We start from the raw sequence: 13543 nt of genomic DNA on the forward strand, positions 1-13543 counted from the left end.
CAGGCAGTAATAGAGTTTCATCCAAAATAAGCAATCCACCATTACAAAGAAAATGTCACCGGCTGTTACAAAATTATTGCTGACATGAGCTTAAAACTCATGTTGTGCTATTTAACTTTGAATTTGTGTGACTTTCTTTCTAAAAAAAGTTTGTGTTGAAACCTCCATTGTAACACGCATTGTTTTTTGCAACAAAGCTTCAATTATGGGGCCAAATATTTTGGGGCTTTCCAACGGTTACCCCCTATCTACAGTCTACAGTATGAATTCTGATTCTATCATTCTTTTTGGATTTGGATTTTGGATTTTGCTATGATTTTTTTTTGGCCCAGCTTTATAATAACTTTAAAGACAACATGAAATGGCATCTTTACTTCCTTGATTTGATGTTTGAGATCATTTTATTTGATGGGAGAGGTGCAGAGGGGTGGGATTGTTCAAAAATCTGATGGTTTTATATTTAATATATATTTACGCCTACTAGTGCAGCATGAGTTCACCATTAACGACTTCATTTCATGGTGGACTTTAAAGGACTTACTTAACCCATGATTTGAACCCATAAATGCCCATGAACCCATGATTGAAGAGTTCCCTAAAACTGCTATACACAGAAATGCTGCTACTGGAAGTTCATCAATCAGCATTTCCAAAATACAGTCGAAAAAAAACCCAATTATTTTGTAAGCAAAGGGAGCTAATAAACTTCCATATTCTGTAATATGTTAATGACAACAGCAGTTTGAGCAGCAGGCTGGCATCATGAGTAAGAAGACAGATTTGCCCTGCTGGAGGAGTGTGGGAGGAGGGAGAGAGAGCAAAAAGAGAGTTCCTCCTTTCAATATCAATAAAGCATCGCAGTAGGTGGCATTCTTTTTTTTACATCTCAGATATTTCGGTTTGGGATGAAACAAGTATTTGGAGCCGGCCTCGGCCTCGACCTCGCTGCGCCCCGCTGCGCCCTGCTTGGCCCGGCAGTGGAAAGAGTCAGGAGTGAGTTTGTGATCTTCAACACAGACAGACATGCAGCAGCTCCTTGGGGAGGAGGAGTCTTAATAGGATGAGGGAGCGGCTGGACAGGCACAGAGACACACCGAGCACCCAGAGATCAGACAAACAAGCCTGAGCACACACACAGACACACACACACACACACACACACACACACACACAGGCGAACACACCGGCACACACAGGAGTGAACACACGCTGCATAGACAAAACCCTATGCCAGCATATATAAGTGGCTATGCAAATACAAGCATATACAAACAGATCATAAACAAGCATACACACACACACACACACACACAGACACGCACACACACACACACACACACACACACTAAAAAACAGTTATACAATTCAATGGATCCAGTGCCATTAGAGACATAAATGTATGTTGGTGAAAACGTCCAAGTTTAAAAATCAGACTGTGACAGGGACGATTATATGAAAACCCCATTCATTTTCCCCATGGAGAAATTATTAACTTTAGATATTGAAGGGCAAGGCTCACACCAAAGATGATGACATCACTGAGGACAAGAATCATTCAGTAGGCCCTTTGAGGATGGAGCTGGTAAGGTTCTATATCTCACTATGAAGTCACAGAAGACTCCTGGACAAGTGGACACTGAGTTGGAAACCCATTATTCCACCAACACATGAAGACCAACAAACATGGAAACTTCACGTATGGATGTAGGTACAAACACTGTTGACAACAACACACGGACCATGTGGAATCCATGTGGAATCCAGCAGGACTCGGAAGACCGGAGCAGGACAGGTGAGTGAGAATTAACATACACATAGACATGTTCATAAACACACAGAGACACACACACACACACACACACACACACACACACACACACACACACCACGGTCTATATATAAATATTCTTACAGTTGTTTGACGGTGTACAGAAGTACCAAGACTGTATTTTCTTGTTCAGCTTCCGTTGCCTCTTGTATTATTCTTTGGGAATGCTCCTCATTAAAATGCTCAGAGTATCTTCTGCATTTGATACATGTATCTACTTCATATAGTCTTAGACTGATAAGCAAGTATTTAAATTCAAGGCCATAATTAATGGTTTAGTTGTGTGTTTGTATGTGTTGTGTTGACTGCATGACTCTGAATGTAACGATTGCTTTTTACAAATATTCCCCCCGGGTTCACCAGTTCTCCCACGGGACACACTCCTGACTCCACCTTCCTCTCTGGCTCCTGGGAACTTCCAGACCCCCCCTCTCCTCCCGGCACCTGTAGAATTCCAGGTAGTCCAGGGTGAAGTGTTGTCTAGCACTTCATGTGACTACCTGGTTCAGGTGTTCAGGGGAGAGGGGTGTTTCGGCAAAGTGGCCCAGTGCCTGAAGAAGGACACGGCCACAACAGTGGCTGTGAAGGTCCTCAGGAAGGGGGCTGATGCACTGAAGGACTTCAACAGAGAGGTAGATCATTTTATTCTTTTTGATGATAACGCTCATGAAAGTTTTGGGTAACATGTTTCAAATTTTGCTTGGTCTATTAAAATGTGTATCATGAAGTGTTTATACCTAGCCAATGAACCTGGCTAACTTCTCATCTTCTCTCCCCAGCGGGCCATGCTGAAAAAAGTCAGCATCTTGGACGCAGACAAGTGTCACTTGGTGCAGTGGCACGAGTGTTTCCTGCACCGAGGACACCCCTGTCTAGTGTTCGAGATGCTGGACAAGAGCCTCCAGGACTTCATGGCGGAGAGAAAACAGCCCCTGTCTCTCATAGAAATAAGACCGGTCATGAAGCAGCTGGCCCAGGCTTTTGCAGGCTTAAAGTCAATAGGGCTGATCCACGCAGACCTCAAGCCAGACAACATCATGCTGGTGAACTGTGTGGATCAGCCCTATAGAGTCAAACTCATTGACTTTGGTCTGGCCATTCCTGCCTCCAAAGTGAGGCCTGGAGACATCTTCCACACTCTGTGGTACAGGTATGTTCTATCGAGAGTCTCGTAGCACTACTGTAAATTAATAGTTGAGGTTCTGTCATTCCTCTGTAGCTTCTAGGAAAAATTTTGAATTTGACTGTAATTCACAGTTGGTGTCAACGTTTAGTGCTGATATAGTGTGGTCCTGTGTCTGGATTGGTACCATGTCAGATGTTGTATTCTTGGTCTTCAAATCTCAGTAACATTTCTTATGTTTGGCTCTTGTCTTCCACCCTCAGGGCTCCAGAGGTCCTCTTGGGCCTGCCAGCCACTGAGGCTATTGACATGTGGGCCCTCGGGTGCATCATGGCCTACATGTTCATGGGTCATCACCTGTATATTTCTGGCAATGAATATGATGCAGTAAGTAACATAATATACCTATATTTGATTTACTCTACAGTTACTCTAAGGTGGTTTCCACCACAGACAAGTCTCCACACTCATGTGGAGATGCGATGTAGAATGTAGGCTAATGTGATGCTGTATTGTCTTTCCAGATCAGATTCATTGTAGAGGCACAGGGACTCCCAGAAAACCACCTGCTGGATGCTGGTCTCTACACCAGCTGGTTCTTCAAACGTGACCCACACGTCTGGAGGCTGAAGGTATTGTAACACCCTCCTGCTTTGGTTCTGTCTGGACAGGGTGTTTGTTTTCTCCAGAAGATTCAACAATCCTTTTAAAATTGTTAAAAAATGTGTGAAGTATCCCATATATATTCTGTGCTTCTTTAGACACCAGAGGAGTTCACCTGTGAGACAGGAATTGAGTCCACAGAGAGCAGGACTCACATCTTCGATCGGCTGAGTGAATTGCTACACGTAGGTGGTCCCTGTTTTCTTGTATAAAAAAGATTTCCTTCCTTCCTTCCTTTCATTTGGCACTTGACAAGTCTTGTAACATTTGCTATGATTACCAATTAGATAGATCAATAGATAGATAGATAATAGCACTAATTAATAGTGTTTATTTGCTCTGTTTTCAAATGTTGTGAATTTGACTGAACTGTCATTGACTTTGTTTCTAAATCCAGCTCTACCCAAACGAGGCAGTTGAGTGTCAGGATGTGTGGGCGTTCACAGGCCTCATGGAATGGATGATGGATGTTGATGCTGAGCAGAGAGCCACGCCCGGCGACGCTCTGCAGCATCCCTTCCTCACCATGAGCCACCTGAAGGACTCCTACGCCACCAGCTCTCAGTAAGTGTGTGTGTCTGTGTGTGTGTCTGTGTGTGTGTAGGTGTTAACGCTGTTAACAGACAAAGCAAATGGTTGGACAGGTTGGATAGAGGGAAGGATGATAGGATTGATCGATTGATGTTTTGATTGATGGATTCATTGATTGATTGTCATCCTTCTTGCAGTGTCCAAGCCTCCTTCCTGGCCATGAAGGCTTTCTCCCATGGCAGCACATCAGCCACTACTGAATCACTCACTATTGTCCCGGTTGACAAGACATCCACCACCTCTGTCCCGGTTGATATGACTTCCACGAACACTGTCCCGGTTGACAAGGCGTCTACCTCCTCTGTCCCGGTTGATATGACTTCCACGAACACTGACCCGGTTGACAAGGCGTCTACCTCCTCTGTCCCGGTCGATATGACTTCCACAAACACTGTCCCGGTTGACAAGGCGTCTACCTCCTCTGTCCCGGTCGATATGACTTCCACAAACACTGTCCCGGTTGACAAGGCGTCTACCTCCTCTGTCCCGGTCGATATGACTTCCACAAACACTGTCCCGGTTGACAAGGCGTCTACCTCCTCTGTCCCGGTCGATATGACTTCCACAAACACTGTCCCGGTTGACAAGGCGTCTACCTCCTCTGTCCCGGTCGATATGACTTCCACAAACACTGACCCGGTTGACAAGGCGTCTACCTCCTCTGTCCCGGTCGATATGACTTCCACGAACGCTGACCCGGTTGACAAGGCATCTACTACCTCTGTCCCGGTTCACAAGACTACTACTACGACTACTATGACGACTGCCACTGTCCTGGCCAACAGGGCTTCCACTCCCTCTGACCCAGCCGACGGGGCTTCCACTCCCTCTGACCCGGCTGCTGAGGCTTCGACCGCTATCCCCACTGAGGTCAAGAAAAAAAGTAAGATACAAAGGAAGTCCAAATTTGATCTGTACAGGTGTATTATTTCTTATTCATATCATATTTCCTACTGTTGAGCGAAGGGTGATCATTTTACTAAACTTCAAATTTTGCTTAACTTGCAGAGTTCAGACCAGTTAAAAAGATGCGGCGATTCCTCTCCAGACTGAGGAAGGCCCTCCATCGTTTCTTTCCCCATGCTGAGGAGTAACAGGCTCCATCTACACTGCTGCTGAAAGTTCCAGATTTTTCCCACCAAATATTCATATCTGAGCAAAAATCAGAATTCAGCACTAAGACCTGCAGTGTGAATGTAGCAGCTTCATGAGGGCAAAATAATAATAATAAAATAAGTCTTTGCCCCTAACAAATGGTTTAACTGTGCTGTTTTTTTGTGCTGTTTTCATTCTTGTATATGTAGATCTTGTATCTTTGCTTCAGATTCACTGCAACAAATACTAACAAGCACACCCACATTTAGGATACATCTATTACAAAATAGAAGTGGTGTTAAAAATACTATTCTTTTGATCAAACAGATTTGATCAAACTCTCACTTGGGTGAAGGGATGACAACATTGGGAAGCACTTTAAAGCAGAAATTGACCTTTACCTGCTTGTGATGCAAAGTTTTCCTCCCATGTGGCACCTTGAGAAGCCCATCATGTCGAGCCATTTCCAATGTTTTCTAAATTTCCAACCAATCGTAGCCACTGTTTCCCATTATTCCATTATTATTAACATCAAAAAATCATTGATTGAAACTGAGACTGAGAAGGCTGAGATACCATGAGTACCGATGGAAAAGATCTAGATGCCAAGACAGGTGAGGGTGAGTGAACCACAGGAGGAACCAGGTGTGGTAAACTGGTCTTGCTGAAAGGAACTAAGGCAGTCTGAGAGATAGAGATGAGAAACACATCGGCTTCATAGATACAACAGAGGAGAGGCACACTGACCACACAGCAAGCCAGAAGGGAGAAAATATATTCCACCTGAATGGAAAAGACTATCTACTGATATTGGACTAGCATTCAAATTACAGAGTTCACCATCTTATCAGACATAAGAACAAAGCAGGTGATCAAATTCACTAAACTGATTATCCAGACATGATATGCATAAGACAGTGATATCTGCTAATGGCATTCAACTGAGGAGTATCGAGCCTTCTCAGAGAAATATGAGTTCACACAAATGTAACTTCAAGCCCTGAGTTCCCACAGTCACATGATGCACTGGAAAGAGGGAACAAACAGTGAAAAGCTGCTAAAAATCCTGGAATATCATAGAATTTAGAGAGGAGTATTCTAGACAGGGGGAGTCAGGGAATTTATTCAATTATCTGGGGAAGTTTTAGTTGTTAACATCACAATTTGCACTTACTAGTATGATAGTCCTGTTAACAAATTTCCAATTAAAGTAATATCAATTTGCAGTTTATTTAATCTAATAATGGTTACATACCATTAATGTAATACAATTTTTCTTGTGAATGTAATAATTATGACATTATTGAGTTTTTTTACTACATTAACAGGAGGGTTGACATTTTTTGAAAAGTAAGATGTTTACAATAATCACTAAAGATCTCTTCTATACATATCCATCTCTTTTTAGATGTAATACCATAGTTAAAGCACCTGCAGGGGCGTAGCTAGGAACTCTGGGCCCCCTGAAAGAATATTGCTCTGGGCCCCATTTTTTTTAAAATAAAAAAAAATAAATGTAAGTATTTTTAAATAAAGGACATATTTAATGCAGTGAATTAATACTCAGCTTGAATATAGAGGTCAAAGCCATTTTGCTCGCTGCTCAATCTGTCCTCTCCTTCCTTTTCCACATGCCACTCTCTATATCATTAGTCCATATCAATGCAATTGGCAGGTTGCTAACTAACATCCCAAAATATCACAAACAAACCCACACAGCCAACAATTAAAGTCCTCAATTTCATCTTCAGTAACACTGGATTATAAATTGAACTATCTCTATATTCATGATTCATGAGTCAGATTCATGAATAACTGATAAAGAAATGCAACAGGAGACATCAGGGTCTGCAGCAGATCCTACAGTGAATCTGGGATTTTCACTTGTATCTTGCTTTTGCATGTGGACTCAAAACTCAAATGCATGTTTTAAAGAGTAATTGATCTACAACTGGCTATTGATACTGACATAACAACAAGTGTCAAGGTAGCCCAAATTGCCTAATCAATGCCACAGCTGGCAGATAGTTGGATAAGGCCACAGCTTTGAGAGCAATCAAGCTCTCAACACAATGAAGACACGTCCCAAAACTGAATAAGTCGACCAGAACAGCAGATACTGTCATACTGAGCAAAGAAAACACTAAGAGCAGCAGTCAATACTGTAGTGAGCCTTTGTGTTATATGGATCTGTATAAAAGAAAGTATAAATATGTATACTGTAGATAATATGCATATTTTACTTCTGCTTGTAAAACAGCATGGGACCTCTTGTTTTACTATGTACTATTCTGGAAGAAAGGGTTCTACACAATAGAAATACTGCAAACACTACAGAAAAGGCTTCAGAGTATTTGACTTTTTCACATTCTACAGTGGATCCATTTTTTTTCAAAATTACAAGATACACAAAACAAAATAGTTATGGAAACAAAAATTCCAATACTATCATAGGCAATACATTCGCAACTCTGTCACACACAGAGGAGAGACAGAGATTGGAAAATAAAAACTACTGGTTGTGCACATGAACCTGAAAGAGGTTCTGAACTCAAGGGTGTGTGTGGAGAATTTCCACCAAAACAGAGAGAACGGCCCTGACTGCTTGTTTAGAAAGCTTGAAATCTCAGCAGCCATTGAGTTAACAGTGAAGTGACTGGCACTGATCAACAACACTTGTGAACCCCTGCTGATGTATTATGTTCAATTTGTACAATAAGCCAGTGAAATATTACTGATTGTTCCTTAATAAAATGTTTTAGTCTTCAACTGTTCAAAATCTCACTTGAGACCGAAGTAGGACTCTAAGACTCTGTAGTAAACTACTGCAACAAACAACTACAATATTTTGACTATAAAAGAAATCTATGTTTTTATTTATTTGTTTATTCCTTCATTAGGCTCCCTGCAGAATACACTCACACTGTGTTCAGCCGCTCACTGCTGACCGTCACCAAGTCTTGGTGTCCAGCTTGTGCTTTTGTGCACTGGTAACTCCACTTCCTGGATAAAACTTGATTCTCACACTGCTGAGCAACCTGGGCTTTAGGTCCAGACTAGTCTCTGGCAGACAGGAGTCTGACTGAACATGTAGGAGTGATGGAAACTGATCTTTTTACATCTTTTACATAGTTTGAACTTCCTCTAAGTATCTTTAGTTAACAAAAATAGATTTCTTGAGGGTGGATTTACTGTAGTTCAGGTCTTGTAAAACTACAATTTTTACACAGAAATTATCATTTGACGTGAAGTAAATACTGCAATCCAATGACAGGGAGTGCCATATGTTATGTATGTGTGTTGTATGCTCTATAATTCTGGGCACACACAGACACACACACACACACACACACACGCACAGGCTGGTTATTTGGGAGCAGCTGTGTGTGGGAGGAGAACATCTCCTTTAACTCCCGGACAAGCAGGGCAGACTCTCTAAGGAGGCCTCTACTGACAGGCTACACACACACACACACACACACACACACACACACACACACAAACACACACACACACTTACAGTTAAGTCTACCTGTTGACGGTTGATGTCGACCTGCTTAGAAAGACATCATCATTTTTGATTCCCCGGAAATGCTGCAAGGATTTGCAATTCTGATCTATTTGTCCACACTTTCACTGAAGAAACCAGCTGACATCTTTTTTAAAAAAGATGACAGCCAGTTTTCACAACATAATCTCACCACAATAAGCAGTCTAAAGCACAACATATCTTGTAATTTTAGTAAATTACTGCATTTGGCAGTTTTTTTTCAAAGGTTTCATCCATATCAACACGTTAGAAGTGTCTCATATGAAAAAAAAAGTTCTGCTGTTATTTTCTCCAGGTTTTTGTGTCCTTACTATATATTCCTTATAAAATAGTAGGTCATTTAAATGTACTGCTTTCAGTAAGATAGCTTTTATTCAGAAACAAGATCATTGTGCAAAAAAGTGCAAGGATATTCATTGACAATAAAAAAGATATCCTTATTTTCTTCATATAAAACCATGTTAAAACGCTTACATTTAATATTGTAAAAGTAGAGTTGATGTGTTTAAGAACTTGATATTTACACCCAAAATTTTGGCTCAGGTCAAGCAAAATGTATCACTATGCTGTTTGGGTTGGGTTTACAAATATTTAAAAAAAATATTTGAAGAAATTAAAGTTAATCACAGCTTATTTGAAAATTATAATCATTTTTCGGCTTCTGTTGGGTTTTGGCTCACAAAAAGCCCCATCTCTCAGGTGCAGATCAGTTTCACATTGTAAAGTGAAGGTCTAATGCGAAGCAGACAGTGTAACCTCAGACAGTGAAGAGGAAGTGATGCGTTTATGGGCCGAGCCTATTTCCACAGCGCTAACCTGGTAGACTGTGATTGGTCGCTCCCCGGAGACCCGAGAGGAGGACTGTGATCTGATTAGCTGATGGGCAAATCAGGATTCATGGGTCGAACTGAACTGAACTGAGAGTGGAGACCTGATGGCCGCCTAACAAAGAGCTAAATTTACTCAGCCAGACACACATACACACACACACACACACACACACACACACACACACAAACAATCAAAGTCAAACACCACATACATGCAAGCATACATTCATATAAATGCACTTCCAAATGTATTTTACACACTCACGCATGCATGTACACAGACTCATATACACGTGCACACACACACACACACACACACACAGCTTCACTTCCTCAGTAGAACACAGCAGCAGCAGTAATCTAATCAGACGGCATATTGAGGGAGGGATGGCGGTGAGAAACTGGGAGCTAGCAGGCTAACAGAAAGCAACAGGCTCTCTGATTAAGTCTCACAGTATTGCAGTAATCGCACGTCACTTTTCCACATGAAACCGCTCCGGCTCCGTCCCTTTCATTTATTGGAGTGATATTTCATACTTAAGAATCAATCTATCCTGCGTTATTACTATTACTACAGTCCTCTCTTGAATATTTTAACATAAAAGTCTAGTGTCTCTCCACCAACTCCAGCTCCGGATCATTCATTGTACCTTTTGGCAGTTAAACTTGACTTTTTCCAAACATTTCTTCTTGAGGATGGAGCAAAAATAATGAATGTATTCTATTATATGCAGATTAGTAAGTAAGTAGGTAAGACTTTATCTATATGGCACTTTTCGAAACAAAAGTGCTTTACAGAAGGAAATAAAACCAAAGGCAAGTTAAAAACAAACAGAAAATAAAACAGATAAAAAGTTGTGTAACAGTACATAGGAACATGAAAATAAAATAATAAAACACTGTAAAATTAAAATGAATAAAATGCCTGTTTAAATAAATAGGATAGTGATTTACAATGGGAAACTGAATCTGCCAGTCTAACACATAGGGGGAGGCGATTCCATAGATTATAGCTACATCTACATAATATATATATATAAATAGCATATTGGGGATTTTCAGTTCAGTCCTATATGTGTTACTGAAACAGAATTTGCTGTCTGCTGGCTACAACAAAGAGCTAATGTAAAAATCAAAAGAATCAAAAATCAAAAGAATATATCATCCCACGTTGAGGATATCACATCACGCCCATTTGAAGCTCGCCACAAAGGCGTCGCTCGCCTTTCTTGTGCGGATCTGAGCAAACTGTGATCATTTATCCTCCATCACTTCCTGCAGAGATTCCTCCATAACCTCTTTGATTCCCACGTCTTCCTATCGGTATTCTAGCTAAATGCTAATAGCCTCACTGTAAGACCACGATCCGCTTTGTTTGTACAGTCCTGCAGAGGCCAGACCGGCGTGTGTTTTTAATGAGAGCGAGATTCCTCTTCTTCTTCTTCTTCTTCTTCTCTTTGATATTCAGCGATGGAATCTCCCCATTTAACTCACTTCATTGGCTACCTGCTTTTTTCGGGAAATCACCCAAACCTCCTCGGTGTAATGACGACCCCCGTGGCCAATTAAAGCGCTCGTTTCGTACGCTGGTCCCTGTCAGATGCCGCTTCGTTCACGCTTCAAACACGTGTCGCTGTACGAGTCGCTGTTTGATTAATGGAGACATACAGCAGGGAGAAAAAGAGAGGGAGATGGAGGGAAGGGAGAGGAGAGACACAAAGATATAATGGTATATACTGTATATAATTGCTTTCCAGGCGCATTGACAAGCATCCATCGACAGGCCTCATGATTCCTGATTCCCAAATCAATTCCATTCGATCTATAAATCCTTTGTAAATCAGCAAAACGCACTTTTCCCTTTGGGGTCAATAGAAGGGTCACCAGTGTCAGAGGGGGAGACATGGGTTTGAAACAAAGCCCAATCAGGGACACAAAGAGGCGGTCGACGGACGCGCAGGAGGACCTATGGATGGAAGATGGAAGTCAGTCTGCGCGGGGATTAAAGAGGAATGCCGGCGCTCTGAAGGAGGACAGGAATAGCTCTCTCTCTCCGTCCAATCAGCGCGTCCTCAGGAGATAAGTGGCTGGAGCGGCGCGGGGAGCGGGCTGCGCTTACGTAACCCAGCGCTGCGATGGCTGACTGCAATCAAGGACCGAGCTGAACGGGCAATCTGCGAGCCTCCTACCCTCCACATTATTTTTCTTTTCTACGTCCCCACCCTCCTCTTTTTCCTTTCTCTCACCCCTCTCCTTTGTTCTTTCCATCATCAAAGCAGGATCATGATATCTCACACCCTCCTCAGTCGAGATCAGCTCAAAGCTATTTTTTTTTTTTTACTATTTTTAGACTTCTAGACAAATAGAGAACAGCAAAATGAGGGCTATAGTGGGAATAGGTGTGTATGGAACCAATATATACAACCAAGTTTATATTTCACTAAGGTATGAAGAAATCGTTGCTCCCAAAATATTGAATTTTAAAACTGAATAGCCACCATTCGATCATTTTCACACTTCCAAATGTCTTCCAAAGAGTCATCTTATCATATTCATGAGCTCAGCTGATGCTGGTCGCCCACTTCAACCTGGTCAAGCAGGGATGGATCTCATGAAACGTTTCTCTCTCCTGAAATAAGCAAAATTTAATCTCTGCTGGCTTCAAGCTGCACTAGAATATATTTTTTTAATGTAAAAAATCCACCCGTCTTATCGGTCTGAATCACAAAGTGGGGCTGCAACAGAGAAGAGCCTAATCCCCCCAACTGAGACGCCATGGATTCACCCAAATAATGATTATTTGGGTAAAAGTTTCGATTCTTCACTTAGCGCAGAGTAAGTTTTCCCGCCTCATTTGGGCAAATTGAATCTACAGCGTCTCAGTCGGGGGGACGAGACGCTCTTCTCTGTTTCAACCACACTTCCTTAGGCTGATATGTGTATTTCTTTTTCAACTTTAAAATGATAATGTAGCACTGTTCTCTGGAAAGCAGGTACCTTAATCTTTTCCTGTCTATTGAGAATCACTGAGGAGCTGTATTGTTAGGGAGGAACATGATTGAATGAAGTGGCTCTGATCAAATCCTGTCAGTGGCCAAGACTCCTGTCTGCAGATGCAGGGGAGCAGCTGTGTTTATCAAAGGGCAGCGAGGGCCAGCGGTTGCCAGGAGCTACCCAGACTGACAGACAGACAGACAGGCGGTGGATGGATGGACACACACACACACACACACACATAGAGGGAAACATGCACGCGCATAACTGCATCCACACGCACTCACATAAACACATGCTCACGTTTGCAGTAACTGCATTTGCACACACACACACTAACACACAAAAAAGCAGCCGTTCATTCAGGCATACAAATCAATGGCGCTGGAGCAGGTACATTATGGTAACTCAAAATCAATATATTAGCATCTGTTAGCATCATTACGGTAGCCTACTGGTGGTTCTCAGTCTTGTGACCCCTTAAAATGAAGCAATACCTACTCGTCAGAGGAGGTGAACAGTTCAACTAAAGTAGGATTTTCCTGTTTCCTGTTGTTTCATTTGATTATTTATTAAAGAAGGCCTAGAGACCGAAAACTACTCAGTATTTCACAGGAAATGAGAGAAAAACCTGAAAAAATCTAGACACGATAATACATTTGTAGAGTACAAATGTTTTTTCCTTATCAAATAAATCATCTCACGACCCCCCAAAATTATCCCACGACCCCCCAGGTTGAGAACCACTGGCCTAGTGGATTGTTCATTCATTCCTTTGACACAAACAAACAGACGCTAACCATGAAGAAAGTGCAGCTCAAACGATGTGAAGCATGATTTTCAGTAGGAGACTTGATGAACTTTGGGTA

At 41.9% G+C, this 13543-nt stretch overlaps 1 protein-coding gene across 6 annotated transcripts in view; it reads right to left on the reverse strand.

Moving 5' to 3' along the window:
- The window catches only part of LOC139914296 (proton myo-inositol cotransporter-like), an 81636-nt gene that overhangs the window by 35569 nt on the left and 32524 nt on the right, over positions 1-13543 (reverse strand). The gene's annotated exons all lie outside the window — the stretch shown is intronic.

The sequence above is a fragment of the Centroberyx gerrardi genome, chromosome 24 (genome assembly GCF_048128805.1).
Source record: "Centroberyx gerrardi isolate f3 chromosome 24, fCenGer3.hap1.cur.20231027, whole genome shotgun sequence".
NCBI lineage: Eukaryota > Metazoa > Chordata > Actinopteri > Beryciformes > Berycidae > Centroberyx > Centroberyx gerrardi.